This window comes from Danio rerio, chromosome 25 (genome assembly GCF_052040795.2).
Source record: "Danio rerio strain M-AB ecotype USA chromosome 25, GRCz13ab, whole genome shotgun sequence".
Lineage (NCBI taxonomy): Eukaryota > Metazoa > Chordata > Actinopteri > Cypriniformes > Danionidae > Danio > Danio rerio.
Window position 1 is genome coordinate 2706616 of NC_141045.1, and position 16020 is coordinate 2722635.

The window sequence follows — 16020 nt, forward strand, 5'->3', positions numbered from 1 at the left end:
CTGCAGGACAGAAGACACGCAAACCAAGGTTATATTAGTTAACGAAAACTAAAACGATTGGTCAAAAAAAAAACGAAGTAAATTAAGTGAAATAGTGAACAGTCACTGAAAAACTAGCTTAAAAAAGTGAACAATTCACATTAAGTTAAAACTACACTGCAAAAAAAGTCTTCTTAGTAAACTTTTACAAACTAATTTCGAGAGAAGCACATGATATGATTGATCGCAGCTGGTCCCTCATCCGTAACCTGTAATAATTAATAATAATAGTCTCCTCGGCTATGGAACTCACTTCCACTAGATCTTAGGAGCAGTGATAGTCTTCACAATTTTAAATCACGTCTAAAGACCCATCTTTTTAAGCAGGCTTTTACTTAACTTTTTTTTTATCATGTTTTTTTATGTTCTTTTATATTCGCTATTGTGTTTTAACTTGTTTGGTCAATGATTGTTTTTAGTAATGTTTAATTTGTTTAGCATGTCTGCTGATACTTATTGTAAGGCGACCTTGGGTGTCTAGAAAGGCGCCATTTACAAATAAAATGAATTATTATTATTATTATAATCCAATCAGATTATTCCAAGCCTACAATAAATAGACTGATTTCACCCTACTGCTTTATCTTAGTTTTGGAAAAATCCCCCCTTCCACCCCATCTCCTCCTTTTTCTCCTTTACCAAGGGGAGCTCTCGAGACCTGATTTTGGACACCCTTACATGCTAATTGACCAGGCAGAAGCCCTGGGCTCAATAATCTCCGAGCTCATGGTTTTCTCCCGGGACAACCTGCCAAACCTGCTAATAGCGTCAAGCAATATCCAAGTGTGAACTCTTGTACTTAGATTTTTTTTGTCTTGCTTCTAGTCCAAACACCTAAGTGAGGTTTATTTATAAACCTAATTTCGAGAGGAACACGTGCTTTTGATTTATCACGGCCGGTCTCGTATTAGCTAATCATTATCTTCCAATCATATGAGCCCTAAGCTGCTATAAATAACCACAGTTTATACCCCCCTTCCTCCCCAAATCTCCTCCTTTACCGTTGATCAGGCGGCACGGCGGCCCAGTGGTTAGCACTGTGAGCGCCACAGCAAGAACACTGCCAGCCCTGGTTCCAGGCAGTTTCTATGAGGAGTTGGTATGTTCTCCACGTGTCCGCGTGGGTTTTCCCGGGGTTCTCCGGTTTCCTCCCACCATCCAAAGATATACATCATGCATAACAATCAAGCACTTTTCTTGCCCCTTTTCTCACATGTTCCCTTAGCTACCACAGCCAGGGAGTTCTGAGACACACGGAGCTAAAGCTCCCCTCTCACTCTGCGAACGGGAGGAAGCCCCGGGCTCGAGGATCCCTTGAGCTCGGGGCTCTCTCCCGGGACAGCAAGCCAAACAAGCTTTTGATAGATCATCACCAGCTAAGTGTGAACTCTTGAAATATTTTCAAAAGAAGAAGCATTTTCTAGAAAAGCAAAACCTATTGTCTTCTTCCCTAAAAGCAGCAAAATAATCTGCCCATAGGTCAGCAAAATAATCTTATGTCAAAAGGAAAAACTAGATTATTTTGCATACGTCAGGACAAAAACAGTAGAAAAGAAAAGCATGAACATTTACATTTACATTACATTTAGTCATTTAGCAGACGCTTTTATCCAAAGCGACTTACAAATGAGGACAAGGAAGCAATTTACACAACTAAGAGCAACAATGAATAAGTGCTATAGGCAAGTTTCAGGTCTGTAAAGTCTAAGAAGAGAAGTATTGATGGTATTAGTATTTTATTTATTTTTTTGGTACAGTTAGTGTGATATTCAGAGAGGGAATTGCAGATTAGGAAGTGAAGTGGAGACTAAATAGTTGAGTTTTTAGTGGTTTCTTGAAGACAGTGAGTGACTCTGCTGTTCTGATGCAGTTAGGGAGTTCATTCCACCAACTGGGCAGATTGAGCGTGAGCGTTCGCGAAAGTGATTTCTTCCCTCTTTGGGATGGAACCACGAGGCGACGTTCATTCACAGAACGCAAGTTTCTGGAGGGCACATACATCTGCAGAAGTGAGAGCAGATAAGAAGGAGCAAGGCCAGAAGTCGCTTTGTAGGCAAACATCAGAGCTTTGAATTTGATGCGAGCAGCAACTGGCAGCCAGTGCAAACGGATGAGCAGCGGAGTGACATGTGCTCGTTTAGGTTCATTGAAGACAACTCGTGCTGCTGCAAACAAACATGAATAGAGTTTAATAGACCACAACAGCATAAATTAACATGACATAGAAGCATAATTAAATAAAACAGAACATATAAGCCAAAAGTGCAAGCCATTTCTGTAATATAGAATAGATTAGGAGAAACTATAGAGAAGAAACAAAAGAAATAAATCCAATAAAGATGAATCCAACCGAGTTCATAAGACCACAAAAGCATAAATGAACATGATATAAGAGTAAAACTGGAGAGAAAAAAAACATAATCGAATTGAAAATAAGCCAGAAGGCCGGTCCCTTTCTGTTATATAGATTAACATAGACCAGGATATAGCAGTATAGAGATAACAGGACATAAACAAAGTAGAAAAGAAAAACATAACCAATTGAATATTGTAAATGTAGAGCTGAATAAAACAATAGAATTGAACAGCCCTACCTGCTCCTATTGAATAAAGTACAAAATAATAGAGCAAGATAACCAGACAAGAACAGGAAAATAAGAACATCTGAATACAAACAAATATAATAGAACCAAAAGTGAGCATAGAAAGTAATAGAGGAGAATTGGGCAACACATGACTGTAATACAGCATAGAATGAATAGGACTGAATATAATATACTGTATAACTGTATGTAACTGATTGAAAATGAAAATACAACTGAAGATGGAATAAAGTAGGATAGATATTAAAAGAACAGAACAGCACTGTATACAAAAACACAACTGAACAAAACTGAACTGTAAATGGTAATGCATAACCTTTCAATTCAATTGAAAAGTAAACTAACTATAACTAAATATAATAAAATTACTAGGATAGAATAAAACAGTATAGATAACTATAGAGCTGAACAGTGAAAATGTCACAAGAATAAATGGCATGAATGAATCAAAAGAAAAACAACTGAAAGTAAAGTCATAATATTATAGAGCAGGGGTCACCAACCTTTATGAAACTGAGAGCTACTTCTTGGGTAGCGATTAATGTGGAGGGCTACCAGTTTGATAAACACTTCTCAAATAACAAATTAGCTCAATTTACTTTTAATTATACATATATAGTACAATTAAATAGACCCGAGCAGCATAACTGAATATGACAGAATAAAACTGAGTAGGATTTGAGTGAAAGTCCCAAAAATCCAAACAAATGTAAATAGAATCAACAAGATATACAACAATTATAAAAAAGATATATAACAACTATAACTAATGCTGAGATGACATTGATATTTGTGTGCAATAATTCCAAAATGAATGTCGAATAATTATAAAATATTAATGATGATGAAAATGACAATAATAGTAACAATGAATTACATTTGTCATCATCATGCTGCCTTGAATGTGCATGAATGCGAGTTATCTGCTGTAAAAGCCTGTTACTTTATGAAAAATAAATGTATAGTTTGCATCAAACAAAAATGAAGCATTGCAGTGAGAAATATTGATTTTGTACTGCTGTTTATATATGCATGTCAGTTTAATAAATAATATTTCTGCTACAAAACAAACAAATGATTTTAATAAATAATTAAATTCAAGGCTGAAAGCTGCAAAACAGTCATCAGTAACTAAATAAAAAGAAATTATAATATACACCTCAAGAAAGAATAGACAAAAGAAAGTAAGTAAAGTCTCACTTCTATCACTCTTTAAAAGTTTTGGTTTCAGTTTGTGTCAATTTAAAGGTTCAGTCTGAGATGATCTTCATTTTTCTGTGTTCGCAGGTGAGTCAGCCGACCCAATTTATGAACATGATTCTTGCGATGACCACCGGCGCAATACCGCTTTGTTATGAGCCGCAGTTTCAGTGTAAACTTAGTAAAGGCGAGCTTCTTTGGCGATGATATGTACAGTATTAGATTTGACTTTTAGCGGACATTTGCTCTGAACACGCAGTGAATGCAACACATCGAGATTCGGGCGCTTTCTCTGAAAAGCACGTACTCGAGTGATCTCAGCTGGTGGATCAATATTCACCACACGTCATGATCGCTCTCATCTGCGCCTCAACTTTAGGTGGGGTTTGCAAACCTGTGTGCTTTAAGATTTCACTCTTCAGCCGTTTGCATTTCCCGTGGTCATAAAAGCTCCTTCCCTGTCATCTGACAGCGGAATACCTTGAGTGATTGACGGCTTATATAAACCAATATAGCGGCAGGGAAGAGCGATTCAGCACGTTTTTACAAAAAACGTTTTGCACTACAACCATTATCTGCAGTCGCACTAATGCGCCCAAATATATTATGAGGTCGCATAGATTAATTTTCGGGCGCATAAGCGACCAAAATGGTCGCAATTTCGAGCCCTGATAGAATAAACAACACACGAATACTAAACATGATGGAATAAAACTGAACACCACCACAAACATGGCACAACTGAACAGAATAAAATACAGCACAACCACATGTTATTATATTGTTCACAAGTGAAAAAAGTTTTTCGTTTTTTTCCCAGACATTTAAAAAGAATATATTTTAGAGCAGGGATCACAACACCAAGAAACAAACTAGGGATGCTCTGATCAGGATTTTCACAGCCGATATCAAGCACTAATCCTTTGTCATGGTGAATGGCTGATACTAAGTACCAATTCTGATGCTTCATTCATTTATTCATTCATTTTCCAGGGCCAGGTCACGAGGGCAGCAGTCTTAGGGGAGAACCCCAGACTTCCCTCTCCCCAGAAGCTTCCTCCAGCTCCTCAGGGGGGATCCCGAGGTGTTCCCAGACCAGCCGAGAGACATAGTCCCTCCAGCCTGTCCTGTGTCTTCCCCAAGGCCTCCTCTCGGTGGGACATGCCTGAAACACCTCCATAGGTAGGTGTACAGGAGGCATCCGAAACAGATGCCCGAGCCATCTCAGCTCAAACTCGCTCATTCTGAGGCGGGAACCGGCGGACGTGCAACAACTTTAATCATAAGGTAAACACAAAACAAGTTTCCAATTGGAGCTCCTTCACGTGACTCAGCACTTGTACACACTCGCTCCGCCCACACTCGTCAGCGCTACCAAGTCGACCAATCACAGAGCTTGTGCTTTGCATCGTGAGTTACATTTTTTAAAAAGGTGCGCATCGGCGTCAGCCACGATGAGCGGTATGAGGTCCATACACATACGCTTGACGCAGAAGTATAAATCAGCCTTTAGTATGATACCTAAGTTGAGATCTCTCCTTACCGAAGAGAATAAATGAAAGATGCTGCATATAATTTCTTTAACATGTCTCTTATAACCATTTAGTGTGGGCATGTAATCAACCCAAGCTCATTCTGAAAACGAAGTCCCGCGGACGTTTCTGGAGACAGCGGAATACGACCTGGGAGGTACGTACGGCTGCATTTATTTTTTTCAAGCGAACGCTGCGGGGCGGTGTGACGATGTTCCCTTTCGCGCTTGCTGGCCGGCCGACCGCTTACCTCCTTGTGGAGGGCTTCCCCACTGCAACCCGTTTGTCCACTCAGCTCAACGTGTACGTCGGCAGGCTCGAGATGCAGAGAGGAGTTGACCACGGCGATCGGTTTCGAGTCCGGGGAGGGGCGGTTCCAGCAATCAGGTAAGACAAAAACAGAATCCCAAAAATTAAGTGAACGAGTCTCGTAACAGGGTGAGAACGCGGTGAAATCCGAAAACGCGGTAGAAAAAAAAATCAGGGCTTTTCTTTTTTTGGACGGCTTTTGGAAACTGTTGCTCGGGTTTAGGGAAGCGAGCGGGCGGGCGGGTCAATCGGTAAAATTGGTTGGGTTCAGGGAAAGAGGAGGGCAGGTTTGGCCGATTGGCCGGTCGCGCAGTCAATCATCCGGTCAGTCGGACAACGGCCTCTGGTGGGTTCACGCGAGAACAGCGCGGGCGCGAACTGCACTCGCACAAAAAGCGCACAACAGCGGCCTCTCGCGGATTCGCGAAAAACAAAAACTGCAGCCATACGTACCCGCCGGGACGTATTCCACAGTCTCCAAAAACGTCCGCGGGACTACGTTTCCACAATGAGCCTGAGTTGCATGTAATGGTGAGAAGCAGCTTTACAGAAAGAATAGATAAAATGACTAACAAAATAATTTGAAAACATTGCAAATGATAGAAGAAAATTCAGCATGTCTTAAGGAAGTTTGGAGCTCATATTTGATGCATAAGAAGTTAAAATGTAAACCTATAAATCAATGACTTCTTTACTTAAAGAAAACAGGTCCATAAACTACTGTTTATTGCAATAAGAATATTACAATAAGCTATATTACTAATTATTCAAGTTATAAATAATTGTTTAGCTTTTTTATTTCCCTAATATTTACAGCCAGGTTTTAATGCACTTGCAATGTTGAAAACACAGAACCTTCAGTTCTGATATATAAAAAGATTTCAGTTCTTATATGTCCTCTGCTTGTAAACTCAAAAAGGTTCATGAGATTGGCCAGATTGATCGAGTCATGAAATGTGATTATCGGCTGATAGTATGTCTAATGTGAAACATTGCGATGGATGATGGCATCGTTGTCGTTGGCGGCAGTGAATAATTTTGAATTTATGAATAATTAATAAATGCATAACAAAAATAATTATTTGTAGCCTAATGTTTCAACTACCTGACCCGCATGGTCTTTGTTTTACCCATAACCAAATCATAAATAAATAAAGATAAGCTACACACAAATGACCACCTGTCAATCACTTTCTCCGCAGGACTTTGGCATGAATCAGTGCGGTTTACAGTTTTTATCCTGTCATTATAAGACTTTTGAATAATACCATTTCTTAAGCATTGTTGATAGCCAGTGTTAAAAATAAATCAATAAAATTGTTAAACTAGCATAAATTGTTAATATTACAACAAATGATGAAATAGGTATTTAAGTATTAAGTTATTCTCTTGAGAGATTTTTTAAAAATAGGTTATATCTTATATAATTATATTTTTATGGAATTAAAAAAGCTTATTTATCATGTTAGGATTTTATAGTGTTTGTATAGTGATTTTTTTTATGTTCTTGTTGGGTCTGTTGCAACGTAATTTCGTTCTGCATTACAATTCTATTGTGATGTGTTGGATGACATAAATAAAGGAAACTGAAACTGTTCTGTGTCGTTATAATGGCGTCCACAAAGTTGGTTGGTAAAAAAGGTGCAAAACCAACAGCAACCAGCCAACAGTGTCTGAGGTTTACACTAAAATGACTAAGTACAAGCGTGAAAGCAAAAGACTGAAGCAGTGTACTGACGCTGGGACACGTTACTAAGGGTGTCACGATTTCGATTTTTAATCGAAATCGATCTAAATTTATGCTCAACTTCGATTATCGAATCTAAAAATAGAATCGTCGATGCTGCCCCCCATGTCACGTCAGCTTGGCTTGCCAAGCGGGAAAATAACAGGCTTGTTGAAGTGCTTGTTGAACTGCAGAAGCAGGAGACCCGTCGACAGAGCTTAAACCCTCTCCTCTTTCAATGAAGTCGGCGGTGTGGAAGCATTTTGGATTTCCAGTGAGTTATGTTGACAACGTTCGTGTTGTCGACAAAAAAAAAACACAGTTTGCAAGCTCTGCTATGTACGTATTACGGTTGGGATGATAGACGATGGGCGCATCGCGATCCTCCGCCCCACACCCGTTGCAAATCCGCTCGCGAAAAGTACACACTCAGGCCCTGTTTACACTAATGTGTCTTTGTTTTTAAATGGCATTTTAGAACGACAACGATCCACATCCACAGTGGCGTGTAGCATTTCTGAGCAGCCCTCCTTCCTCACTACCGCTGAAAACGCACATCATGTGACCACACAGACACAGACGCACACACATTGTCATGCGCTCGAGCGGACTGCTTCAATCTTTCACTCGCTTGTACTTAGTCATTTTAGCGAACACCTCAGATACTGTTGGCTGGTTCCTGTTGGTTGTGCATCTTTTTTACCGACGCCATTATAACGACACAGATCACTGCCTATTCACGAGTCCCGCAGAAAAAGTGATTGACAGGTGGTAATTATGTGCGTAACTTACCTTTATTCATTTACTGTATGATTTGTTTATGGGTAAAACAAAGACCCTGCAGGTCAGGTAGTTTAAACGATAGGCTACAAATAATTAATTTGGTATTAATTAATTAATTAATACCAAATTAATTATGGTCTTTGTTTTACCCATAAACAAATCATACAGTAAATATGTAAATCACACGTGTAAGGGTGTCACGATCCTCCAAATCCTCGATTCGATTACATTTTCGATTCTAAAGTCACGAATCGAATAGAATCGTGACTTTAGAATCGAAAATGTAATCGAATCGAGGATTTGGAGGATCGTGACACCCTTACATGTTACCTGATTCAAAAGACCGAAAAGTCGTCAGATAGAGACAAGATTAATCAAGTTTAACAGCTATAGTGAGACGCGATCCAGTGGTACATCCTTGATAAACTGTCTGACGTGCACTGCTCTCTGGGGTTTTGTGCTCAAAGCACCCACTGACTGCTTGAGCTGAGACGCGCGCATATGCTGCAGCACATGCCAGAGAGTGTGTGTGTGGTCACGTCATGTGCGTATAGTGTGGGTGGAAATGCTAGGTGAATCGCCAGTGTGGACTTGAATCGTTTTCATTCTAAAATGTCAAGTTAAAACTAAGACGTATTAGTGTAAACGAGGCCTGAATGTGTATTTTTCACGAGTGGGTTGCTGCTGTGATGGGGCGGGATGAAGGATCGCCATGCCAGCTCAGCTTTGTAATGCCTATCAGCGACGATTGCATCGTCTATCGACCGAACCCTATCGGCCGATACCGATCTCTGGCCAATCGATCGGAGCATCTCTGCGAGAAACCATGATTTTTTTATCCAAGGCTATGATGATAACCTGAACAGGATACAATAGAACTGAATAAAATCCACCGCAAATACTGAGCACGCTATAATAGAGCTGAGTATAGAATAAAACCACTGAACATGTTATAATAGAACTGAATATTACAGTAGAGCAGAGTAAAACTGAACAGCAGCACTGTCAATAATAAAGCAGAATAGAACAGAACAGGGGCCTCATGTATCAACGCTGCGTGCGCACAAAAACTGCGTACGGCAGGTTTCACGCTCAGAATCGCTCACGTTTGGATTTACTAACAATGAACTGAATGTGGGAATGTGCACAGCTCCACGCCAGCTTCATGCCTGGCGTACGCACATTTTTGTGCGTGTCTGTTTTATTTCCATTGGCGACTCCTAGAGGCAGTTGTGTTCAATTCCTCTCTACAAAGTGTCTGAGCCTTGCAATGGCAGCTGTATGAGACAGGTTCATCTAGCAGGTATATAAGGTTTCCATACCATACAGTTGACCAGCCAAACATTAAAGCGCAAATTGCAGCGGTCGCCTGTTTCCCAATGTAATCTACTGCACGCACATTGCTATAAAGACACTATCTGAAGATGAATTTGCATGCGTGAATCAGAAACATTTCCATTCAATAAATGTGCAAATAAAATATGATGCACAAACTTATTAATGATTCCTACTTGTCTTTCTCGTGATAAATAGTAGGCAAAATCTGATATGTAGCGGGGGAAAAAGAGAATAGGTGCGTTCGACTTCATGCAGCGCTGCGCAGATCGATCGAAATCTGTCTTAAAGCGGTGCATTCTGGTTAGAAATCTTGTCCGGATTGATGCTGCGCCGACGCCACGTGACTGTCACATGTGGCATCAAAGTACCGCGACAGCGCTCCGAGATCAGACGGCAAACTCAGACCGCGCAGCTTCTGAAGAGCGACTGCAGGAGCTTTGATGACGACACCGATATTACACAATTGGCCGAGTTCACCACATGACAACAAGCACGTGTATTTCGGGTTTATAATTGGACAAATTCCGATTCAAAAGTTTCAAAACAAACAATTCACTTTTCACACCCTCTCTATCCTGCACACATCTTGCTTATTAAATATTTTACTGCAGTAATCATTTTACTGCAGTAAATCAGTAATCATCAAACTGGTTATAAAGGTTAGCTTGTTTGCACAGGTTTATTTTTTAACTTTTTTATACAGACTATTTACTGCATTCATCTCCATGAACGATTTAAATGATATATTTTAGCGTATATTTTAGTGAATAACCTAAATAAGTCTTACAGACTTGAAATAAGAAAACCATCATCATTGATCCTGACACCCTAAAGCTCTCTTAACAAATTAAAGTAAAGAACTATTTTATTAAATAATTATAAAATGGTTTTGTTATTATAATATAAATATATATTTTATTTCCTGTCTAGCAGTTTAAAGGCGACCTGCTCTTTCTGGGAAACTTCTACATCGCTCACTTATTTTACCTTTTGTTCTTTTCAACACAATCTTTTTGGATTAAAATGCTTTTTTGAAAATTCATTCATCATCCAAAATAATGTCATTTATTAAGACCTAATCAAAACACCTTGTTTTGCTTTTTACATTGGATATTTTTATATCTATAAATGTACATAAATGTAAACCCTTTTTTTTAGCATATTCAAACAAGAAGTATTAGCCTAAAGAGTGATGTTTAACTCCTAGAATTTATGCTTATTGCTTTGTATTCAATAGACCTGTTTGTTTTTATGTTTATATTAACCTCTCATTTCCTCTTATTTCTCTCATGCATTTGTTATATATTTTATTCATAATTCTCTCTTATTGTTTAAAAAGGAACTATAGTTTGTAGAAACTGTATTCTGTTTTATTTGTAAATGTTTTGTTGTTATAAATAAAAATAACAAAATATTTGAAGTGTCCAGCTGTCCGTCTTGACGGCTCCGTTTTCAACTCCGCCCCCGCTTGCGTTCGGCTAATCTCGTTGATCACCAGCTGCAGCTGAGCTTCATGTCTATAAATCATATCACCTATAAATCACACTATTAATTGTGTTAACCGTATCAGCTAAACTCTCCCACTCTATTTTTTTCTTTTGTTGTTAATTCCGGAGAACAAATTTGCTAATAACACCGCTTTTTTCCGGTCTACCTCCGAAAGCAGCACCTCCAATTCAAATTCTGTTCAAAGTTTCTCTTCTTGCTTGCTTTTGCCGTTGCTTTTTCATTGGGTTTTGCCAAAGTAGAGTCATTAGCATATTCATACGGGGGAGGAGGCAGGGAGGGGTTTTGCGCTCGTGCATGTTGCGCTCAGTTTCACGTTCATTCTGATGTACAAAAGAATATGTGTGAGATTCGGCGTACATTTAAACTTTTACAGCACATTTACAGCACATTTACAGCTTTGTGCATACGCAATGTTTTAGTATGATTTCCACGCAAGTCTTCGTACATGAGGCCCCAGAACTGCTGAAGAAGACTGAAGTAAACAGAAAGAACTCAACAGTACACAAAGAACAGAACTGAGCGCCTTATACAGTGCAGAAGAGAACAATGTGTTACTGGTTATAAAGATCAGATTTTTTATGCCCATTTTTTTAAAATTCATCTCATATTTTCATGCAACTGTGACCACACAGAGTGGGTCATGTTCCAAACACACACATCTCTGTCATCATACGGCTTTTCGTGTTGATACAGCCCTCGACAGCGCTCTTAATATGCACACTGAGTATTTTTCGGCACTCTGTGTGTGTGTGTGTGTGTGTGTGTTTGCAGAAACCCGGGCGGCTAAACAAGCGGGCTTCAATGTTTAACGAGCATTGAACCCGTTCAGATATGTGCCTTTCAAACAAGTCAGAGACGAGGGCTGTAAAAAAAGACGCATGCCAACTTTGTAGAATGACGTCAGCGAGGATCCACCGCAAGAGAGGCAAGTTGCAACAAGTAAACTGTGTGTCAGCAAAAACACCACGCAGAGATGGACTTGTGTATTCCCAGTCAAAATAGATCAAACGGCGTGCAACAAAGACGAGGAATGTTCATTGGAAATCGAATATGGCCGGTTTGATTCTTCTCTGGTTGTACTTCTATGTCCACAAAGGCTTAACAATGACTCTTAAATACAAAACCACATGTGTGATGTCGTCGAGGGACCCCTGTGTTTAAGAAACATCTCCTGTTTCTGCATATAGTCGAGTCGCGAGCAGCTAAAAGTGTATGTTTATTTAAACCCTTCAGCGAACACAAACTAACACTCGACCACACGTTAATATGGCGGCACAATGCACAGCCATCCAAACCCGTGCGTTTGGCCATTAGGTGAACACTAGGAAGTTTCACTGCCAAAACCAGAGCTCTGTTCTAAACCTAGCAAGCTGCCTACTCAGACAGCATCATATAGAGTGGTTTCAAAACAGTACATTCAATGTCTAGCCAGCATTACATGTATCCTTTTAAATGCAATGCAAAATGCTTGTAAATGGCAGATTGAGATTAATATTAATTGTAAATAAGCTTATGGCAATCACATAATACTTCAAAACACTCAGGCAACCAGATAATGAGCTGTAATGTTTTTAGAATAGCATAACAACAAAATGGCAACCACATCACAAGCATAAAAGCAATAAAATGTTCATAATATCACAGCAAAATCCTGGCAACTGCATAACGAAAATATAAAAGTTACCATAGATAATACCCTGACAACCACATGATGAGCTACAAAACATTTATAATACCATAGCAACACCATGACAACCACATGTTGAGCAACAAAACATTCAAAATATCATCTCAACACCCTAATGAGCAACAAAGCATTCCAAATACCACAGCAACACACAAGCAACCCCATAATGAGCAACAAAACATTCTAAATACCATAAAACACCCTGGCAACCATGTAATTAACAACAAAAACATTTCTAATACCATAGCAACACCATGACAACCCCATAATGAGCAACACAACATTCCAAATACCATAAAACACCATGACAACTGCATAATGAGCAACACAACATTCCAATTACCATAAAACACCCTGACAACTGCATAATGAGCAACAAAAAAAAACATTTATTATACCATAGCAACACCTTGACATAACATTCATACAAAAAATACCTTAGCAACACCCTGGCAACCACACAATGAGCAACAAAACGTTCCAAATACCATGGCAACCACATAAACTGCTATAAAATGTTCAAAATACAATAACCACACCCTGACAACCACATAATAAGCAACAAGACATTTCAAATACCATAACAACAGCTCTGCAATCACACAATGATATATATATATATAACATTTCAAATACCATAGCAACACCATGGCAACCATATAAGGAGCAACAAAATATACCAAATAACACAGCAACACATTGGCAACCACAAAACAAGATACATAACATTCCAAATACCATAGCACCCCCCTGGCAACCACATAACAATATACATAACATTCCAAATAACAAAGCAACAACCCTGGCAACCAGATAAGATTATACATGGCAACCACTGAAAAAAAAAAAACACTAAACCACTAAAAAAAAAAAAAACAATAGCAACACCCTGGCAACCACATAGTGAGCAACAAAGCATTCCAAATACCTTAGAAACACCCTGGCACCACATAAGGAGCAGCAAAACATTTGAAATACTGTAGCAACCCCCTGGCAGCCACATAACTAGATACATAACATTCCAAATAACATAGCAACACCCTGGCAACCAGAAAAGAAGATACATAACATTCCAAATACCATAACAACACATTGGCAACCAGAAAAGAAGATACATAACATTCCAAATACCATAACAACACATTGGCAACCAGAAAAGAAGATACATAACATTCCAAATACCATAGCAACACATTGGCAGCCACATAAACTGCTATAAAATGTTCAAAATACCATAGCCACACCCTGGCAACCACATAGTGACCAACAAAACATTCCAAATACCATAGCAACATTCTGGCAGCCACATAACAAGATACATAACATTCCAAATAGCATAGCAACACAATGGCAACCACATGAACTGCTATACATGTTCAAAATACAAAGTTCACACCCTGGCAACCACACAGTTAGCAACAAGACATTTCAAATACCATAACAACTGCTCGGCAACCACATAACGGGATATATAACATTCCAAATACTACAGCAACACCCTGGCAACCACATGACATTCCAAAACTGCTATAAAATGTTTAAAATACCATAGCCACACCCTGGCAACCATATAACTGGCAACAAAACATTCCAAATACTATAGCAACCTCCTGGCAACCACATAACTAGATACGAAACATTCCAAAAACCATAGCAACACGATGGCAACCACATAAACGGCTATAAAATGTTTAAAATGCCATAGCAACACCCTGGAAACCACATAATAAGCAACAAAACATTCCAAATATCATAACAACATAGCCATATTAGCAACAAAACATTTCTAATACCATAGCAACACCTCTGCAACACAATGGGACGCAAATTCCAAATGCCAAAGCCACACCCTAAAAACCCCATAATGAGTAAAGATTCATCACAAATACCATAGCAACATACTGGCAACCATATAATGAGCAACAAAACATTCCAAATACCATAGCAACACCCTGGTAACCACATAACAAGATACATAACATTCCAAATAGCATAGCAACACAATGGCATCCACATAACAAGATACATAACATTCCAAATAGCATAGCAACACAATGGCATCCACATAACAATATACATAACATTCCAAATAGCATAGCAACCCCCCTGGCAACCACATAACAAGATACATAAAATTCCAAATACCATAGCAACACTCTGGCAAACACATAACAATATACATAACATTCCAAATAGCATAGCAACACCCTGTCAACCACATAACATTATACATGACATTCCAAATACCATAGCAACACAATGGCAAACACATAACTAGATAAATAACTTTTCAAATACCATAGCAACAACCTGGCTACCACATAACAATATACATACATTCCAAATAGCATAGCAACACAATGGCAAACACATAAACTGCTATAAAATGTTCAAAATACCATAGCCACACCCTGGCAACCACATAGTGACCAACAAGACATTCCAAATACTATAGCAGCACCCTGGCAACCACAAAATAAGCAACAAAATGTGACAAAAACAAAATATAAAAAATACTTTTGAACCTGCTAAACAGCACAACTTGGAAAGCACAAATTATCTTTTCAATTTGAAAATACAATAAAAACTGCATAGTATCACCCTGGCAACTGTATAATTAGGACCAAAATATTCAGGACAACTTAGTAACTGCATAGCAACACAATTAGTAACCTTAGCAACCATATAACAGACTACAAAACATTAAAACACCTAAGCCACAGCACAGCAACCCAGTGGCAAAGGGTAATGTATTGTTGTTTCCCATGTTTTTTTGAATGACGACACTACAGGATTGGCGAAACTGCTCGTATGATATAGTCATCACATAGTTTCATCTGCAAATGTTTTGTTTTTTTTTCTCTCAAAGCTCCATAAATCAGATTGCGGGCTGCAGAACATGCTGCTCTTGAAACAAATGAAACGCTCCACCCTTTTTTTCTTCTTATTTATTTGGCTTTCATTTAAAACCTCTTATTACGGCTGTCCTGCTCATCCAGTCATAAAGTGCCGGCTGACGTTGTTCCTGGTTAAACAAGTGATGTCTTTGGTTAAACAAGTTGAATATAGACCATATCCTTCAGAGCAGGTTATTGTGATGTAAAGCGCAAAGCAGTGATATGTGGGAAAGGAAAATCACACAGCGAGATTTAATAACTTCAGTTAATCCACCGGCACATCAGTAAGAGTTTGTTTTCTTTTTCGCAGATTAATTATATGAGAAGTAGATGCATACATGCAAATGACACACCGTATATATGACATACAATTTCATATTTGGATTTTACATATATG

General features: G+C 38.8%; 1 protein-coding gene across 4 annotated transcripts in view; it reads right to left on the minus strand.

Annotated features, from left to right (window-relative positions):
- wnt7bb (wingless-type MMTV integration site family, member 7Bb) overlaps positions 1 to 16020 on the minus strand; it is a 77848-nt gene that overhangs the window by 41485 nt on the left and 20343 nt on the right. The window lies entirely within an intron of this gene.